This window comes from Rhea americana, unplaced genomic scaffold (assembly GCF_003343005.1).
Source record: "Rhea americana isolate MKP2758 unplaced genomic scaffold, rheAme1 scaffold_31, whole genome shotgun sequence".
In the NCBI taxonomy this organism is placed as follows: domain Eukaryota; kingdom Metazoa; phylum Chordata; class Aves; order Rheiformes; family Rheidae; genus Rhea; species Rhea americana.
Window position 1 is genome coordinate 3,465,957 of NW_028186435.1, and position 6,549 is coordinate 3,472,505.

The 6,549-nt window shown below is 39.1% G+C and overlaps 1 long non-coding RNA gene across 5 annotated transcripts in view; it reads right to left on the minus strand.

The window, feature by feature from the left end:
* Positions 1-6,549, minus strand: part of LOC146593005 (uncharacterized) — a 254,796-nt gene that overhangs the window by 39,326 nt on the left and 208,921 nt on the right. For all 5 annotated transcript variants that reach the window (XR_014896477.1, XR_014896474.1, XR_014896476.1 and 2 more), the window contains exon 7: positions 6,071-6,190. This is a non-coding gene — a long non-coding RNA (uncharacterized LOC146593005). The remainder of the gene's footprint in view (positions 1-6,070; positions 6,191-6,549) is intronic.

The following is a 6,549-nucleotide window of genomic DNA, read 5'->3' on the forward strand; positions in this document are numbered from 1 at the left end:
AAAAAAAAAAAAAAAGGAAAAGAAAAGAAAAGAAAAAAAGAAAAAAGAAAAAAATTAGACATCTAAAATTAACACATTCACACTTTCTTTTTCATTTGTAGATAGATGGACAACAAGAGAAAGAGCTGTTATTTGTGAAGTATATTTTAAAATCAGAAATGTACACAGAGGACCACTACAGACATTTTAAAATAAGAACATAAATCTATGTAATATTCAAGATATCTTAAAAACCCAGAATAATTGATAATGAAACTGTTGTTGATGCTACCTGTTGTAGCACTCATTGATAACGCAATTCACACCCATTCTACCAGTCAGRAAAAACTATATAGAGAGAAGTATGGATATAATATTTCGATTTATGAACTCAGTGGCATACTTCAGTATTCATAATCCTGTGAACTGATTTGCAAATACTCTGTGATTTGCAAGAGCAGTAAATGGAAAAATACATCCACAATGCCAGCTTCTGGACCTCTAAGTGTAAGCATACCTCTATTCACTCATACAAACATGTAGAGATTCAACATGAATTCAGCTGAAAACTAGGAACACAACTGAAATTTAAAATTAATTTTTCCTTGAGTGTACCTTTGAATTTTCTGAGGTTTTTCTYAAGCAACACAGATCATGACAAATTGTTTTCTACAGAATTATCTTCTATTTTTTCCTAAATCTATCTTAGCAGAAAAAAATCTCCCTTTGCCTGGAACTCCTTAGCATATCAGAATATTTTTTTTSCTTCTGAAGTAACAAAGAAATCCCTTTCTTTGTGAACAAAATAAAGTAGTCAATATCGTGTCAGATATTGTTCYTTAAACAATACATTCAGAACTTTGCTACTGGGAAGTGGAGCTTAAGGTTAAAAGTGGGAATAGTAACGTAGTAGAACTTTTCAGCTGAGAATATTGAAGTGTCTTCCTTTTGATTACTGTTCTTCTCTTAGTTTTRCAGCTACTTGTGAGCTTTCCACAATGTGCTGCTGAATACAAACTAGAAAAGATTTCAGAAGTCCTAAGATACTACTTTTAACTATAAGAACAACTTAAATAAAGCATTCATGCCAGTATTATTTGCAAGATGGACTGGTTGTTCTTATCCGTTCAAATTAATTTTGAAACATTCGCTGCTAGGCTCTACTACCAGTTCCAGCTACTGAAGTATCCTTAAAATCATTCAGTGCAATTTAACAAGGGCTGCATTTTGCAAAAGCAGTGCAAGTGCGCTTATTCTAATAAGGGCTCTAAATCGATTCTGAATGCGCTAAGTCAACATGCACTTTACAGCAATGCAGGCTTAGTTTCACGGTAGTGTTACATGAAATTAGACCAGGGCCCAGCAATATGCATTTGCACTCAGGTTTCCTTCCCCACATGTGTGAATGCATTCAGAGACCTCTATTCTGAAGTCCTCTCAGAGAATTTTAACAATTCATTCAAATGTTTTGTTGAATTTTCTGTTTTTCAATACAATTCAATCTCCCTAGTGTTTATAATTAACCCTCACATCCAAAGTGACTGTATACCTGCCTGTAGCATTGCTAAGTCCCACGTGCAAACTGCAAGTTTTTTATCCTAACATGCAACAGAAAAGAACAGCCAACTAGATTTTGTGTCTGGGTTGGAAATTTTTGAAAAAAATCAAAAATATTATAATCTTAACAAGATATTAAAACAGATACCTATATATGTCTATATTTTAATATTGCAGTTCTAGTTTGTAGGAATATGCTTCTAATATTCTATTTTAAACCCATAAAAATACGTTCACGTTACTATATGCCTTGTCCATCTTCAGACAGCATGGTCTTTCTAAACTCTCATTGCCCTTAACACTAAATTGTACCGCAACGTGTCTGCCTACAGTCATTTTAGGGATACCAGGACATCCTTTTATTTGTACATACACTTACATAGCACGCACTTAAAATCAGATGGAAAAAGGCGATATACTTCAATTCACTCTATGTCATTATTTACCAATTAATAAAATGCTCCCTCTGAATGCAAATATAGTTTTTTTCCTATGACCTRATGTAGACGTTTTCCAGTTTAACTAAGAAACACTACTACAGAACAAACCAAGCACTTCTACACAGAGATAAAGACCATCTGGGTTCTGTGCCACGATGTGAAATGCAATTATTAATAACATCTTTATTTCGGCTGACCAGCTGTCTTGGCTTTTGGCAAGGTGCACTATAGTATCTTGAATCTCTTGTTGAAAGCATTCAGGGCCTGCACTAGCGAATGAATGAATGGACCTTAGAAGAGGCATCGGGTACAAGTGCAGCAGCAGAAAGCGGGGTCCTTCTTTTGCATTTCGGGACCTACACAAGTCTGTAGTGCAAATAATGATGTTAGAGAGATTATTTCTTTCTGTTCCTAAAGGATACCTTCACTGTGGTGCTGACAACCGTAGGTATTACAGAGCCTCTCCAGGCTGTCTTGCCCCCTTTGCTAATGCCAGTGCCCCCTGTTTTAATAGTCTTGAGTGGGCCCTTGGATAGCCCTAGGATGCCGCAAAAAAGGCAGCTATTAGAGGAGCTCCTTAAATTTCCTATCTCCCCCCAGGAGTGGGGAAAAGGTTTGGGAGAGCTCAGCCCTTGGACCTCTCAGAGGAAAGGTGTGTGAAGTGGGGAGCAAAGTTCACAGCTCAGTCGATTGTTTCCTCTGGCCAACAACATGCAATATTTCTATAAATCTGAAAGGCCAATCCAAATGCTTCAAAGGTCTTCTGGAGGACAAGACTGTCACCGAATGATCTAAAATCCCAAGCACAGGCAAGGCTGAGCTATCAAGGTAACATCASAGGCACATTTCCCACAGAAAGGAAGCAGCCAGAAATCGGATGGTAAGTAACAACAATGTGCTTACATAAAAACAGAGGACCAAGAAGCATACATCTTGGGTATGACATCTCCCTACTTCTACAAAATTGAACTATAATCTCAGCTGACAAACTACTGACGTTTAAAGTATTATTTTAGCATGAAGAATAATCTTACTGCCAGCACTGCTTCTTTGCTGCATCTGCTTGGCTTTTCTGTTGCCCTGGCTGGTGGTTTAGAGAAGCTTGGAGAGATCATGTTGAAGAAGRGCTAGAACTGGAGAGGTTCCTGTGGGCAAAAACTGTGCAAACTGCAGGTCGGTGTTCATCCTCCCCTGTGGAACTAACAGAATTAATTATTGAGCTGCTCGTGGCCTTTGAACCTCAAGGGTTATGATCTGAACAAGATTACATTCTGTCACTGAAGTTCACTGAAGTGCAGATGCTGAAACTATAAGGCTAATTCCCTTCCTTAAAGGGAATCAAAGCACCCTGATGGCACCTGGTGAACATTAAAGCCAGCTTTAGTTTCAAAGTCAGAAACCCTTGGGAAAAGCAGAGGTCACATTTGTCAGGTCACTCTTTGCTCTCCAAACGTTGCTTTCCTTCTTTCTTTCTTTATATTTTCGTTAACACTATCAAGCCAGACAAATATTTTTCTTCTTTTTTTCTTTTTTTTCCCCTCCCCCTCTTCAGTTCTCCTGCCATCTGTACCAGCCTGTTCCACCTTCACTGTGTGAAAAACTGCTTAGGAGAGAGAGCTCATTCGTATGTTAAAGCAGCAAAGCAAATCTGGTAAAGCCAACATGCTACAACCCCTTTGTGATCACTGCACTGTTATTCTCCTGTGCTTCAGCCTGCAGATCAGCATCTGTGCAATGTTGTGCAAGTGCATGGAAACTTGCACAGAAAGCAATTTTTGCACCTTATAGCCTGGCCAGCACCACCCATAYAGGAGTGAAACATGCTGAGATCAATTTTTATAGGAAACACAAAAAACAGAGTTCTGGACCATCTGGTTAAGGACATGCTTGTTTTCAGGAGATGCTATTAGTAGACACACCTCAAAAAAAGAAAAAGGAGGAGGGAGAGAAGGAGAAGACAATGCTTCTCCGTGCGGGAAGTTTCTCCTCAACTATTCAGTCGGTGGTGAGTTTATATCCTAAAGCATACAATTTATAGTCCTTTCACAAAATTTGCGCGAACAGAAAGTTATGTAATATAATTGGAGATGCCCTCATTATCTGTGTAAACTAACACTTCAATTATATGCTTGCTAAGTAATTGCCTTCAATTACAAAAAAAACTTTAATGTTCATTTTAAAACAAAATGGATGCTCTGCTCTACTATTTCCGAAACGTAAATACTATTTAATAATCCCTATCTAATAATGTGTTAAAAAAAAAAAAAAAAAGTGTTTCAAAGCTGGAAATATCTTGTAGGTGTCAGAACTGCTCTGCAGTATCTGTGTACAGCAGAGCTGAAGCCATCTCATTTCCTGGGTCTAGGCACCTATCACTTATCCGTAGGTAAAATGGAGCAGCATGGAGACTGTTGGCATGGCAATATAAGGGGAATTGTTCCCAMTAGGCTCTTATCCTGTAATTTTTACATGTCTGAATACACCAATTCAATAAGGCTTATATATTCTAATTGATGAGAAATTTTTTTTCTTTAAGGATTTCTGTAGTGATATATACCATGCTATTTTACAAGTTTGCTTTCTCTAGCTTATGTGTGAAAATGAAATAATCAGATAACCCATTTCATTGAAAAAAATTAAGTTTTCTGAATTTCTTTGCATAYGTCTTTTGCTTCCACCTCACAAAGGTCAGACATTACCAACAGCAAGCCACCAAAACTACAGTGATACAAATCTCCTAGTCACAACAGGGAAGGTTTTGATTGTRAATGGAAAGATGGTACAGATGCATCCCACCCCAGAGGTGCTGAGTGACAGCTTGCTGTAGCAGACTGGAAGTTACCCTTAACTCCATTTTCAGAGATACAAAATTTCTGTGTCTATGGAAATAATGGAGACACCAAGCAGATTGGAAGTTACCCTTAACTTATCTTTGGAGATACAAAACTTCCATGTCTATGCAAATGGTGGAGACTCTGACAACCAAGAGCTCACCCAACACTGGAGCACTCCTTGGACTTTCCTCCTCTCTGCCCACTCACATGTTGCTCCAAGGACAATTTGTGTAAATTGTAAAATCTGATATACACCATGCACTTGGCAATATAAATATTTTATACAAGTGTATCCCAGTCAAAGTACTGGAAACTGAGACCAAATTCTTTTCTCACATATACTGATATAAACCCAGGCCCACTCTAGCGAAGTCCCAGTGGTGACTTAAGTCATGCTTACGCTGGCGCAGAGGAACAGAGTTTGTCTCTCAGTCTGTAGCAGAGCTGGTCCAAGCAGACAGAATGTGGAAAAAGCTAATGGCTGCACTTGGGGAAGCACAAACTGTTTTCACTCATAAAGTTAATTTATTTACAGCTTGGCATTATACATTACAAATTCCAAGAGACACAAAAGAGAGGAGGTTCGGTAGGGGGAGCGTGTGTTTATTCTGAGTTATCTTTCACAGAAAGAAGATATGGTCAGTATCGGCCCTTAAAAAAACAAGACTAAATGCACACTAAAGCAGTAGCAGCACTCAGTCCATATTAACATAAAATCAATGTGAAACTTATGCCTYGCAAACTGTGGGTGCCCACAGCACCTGAAGAATTAAATTCAAAAACCTCCAAGAAGCAGAGCTCATTTTCTGCCATCACTGATACGACGTGCTTTTTAAGAACTTTAAGCACTGTATCATTTCTGTGCTTCTAGGACTCTCTGATATTTAGTTCATGACTGATCTAGCCAGCTTTCCTTTTTGCTGGATAAGGCATTGGTTTTTCCCTTCTCTTTCTGCAAGATTTGGTAACTGACAGATGATTCAAAGATGACGGCATTARGCAGGGATTTTTGTATGGCGATTCTACTACATCTTACTGCAAAAAGAAATGCTGCTTGCTCTTTCTTTCTCTTTGCTCTACATCAGAGCATCAGAAAGAGGAAACGGCGGGTATCGGTGGTTTGAGTGTTTGAGTTATTTCTTTTGCATCAAAGATGATTGTTACGGTAGGTAGACCTGTTGCACAYAGATAACATAACAGACACCAGTGGTTGCCCCCAGCAATACGACAGTCGCACAATGACGCCATGAATTCACRCACCTGCTCCAACGGCGCCGAGACCTGAGGGTTTTCCCCGACTGATGTGTTTAACTGCTTCACAGAGCTGCGTGGGCGAAGGATGTGGGTTGGCCTCTGTAGCGCTCGGCTCCAAACTTCCACCTGACATTACATAAGGAGAAGACAGACAGACATTCATACATGGCCACCCACACAGACAAACAGGCAGATATAAAAATACATGACCTTAAAAACCAGGAAATGAGCAGAGAAGGAAACATCTCTCATTTTTTCTTCCCTCTCTCACCAGAACTACAAATAAAGCATACAGGAAAACACCATCACCAGCATAATAACAGCAAAGGGCTGGTTTTACCTCGGTGAAGCTCTGCTGACTCAAATGAAGTTGCACACAAACTAGGTTGGCCCACTGTCTTTACCATGATTGTGACTGTGCTCATTTCCATGCTCCTAGGAATTCACTCTGACTCTCCACTTGACTATTTAACTCCCCCCCCCCC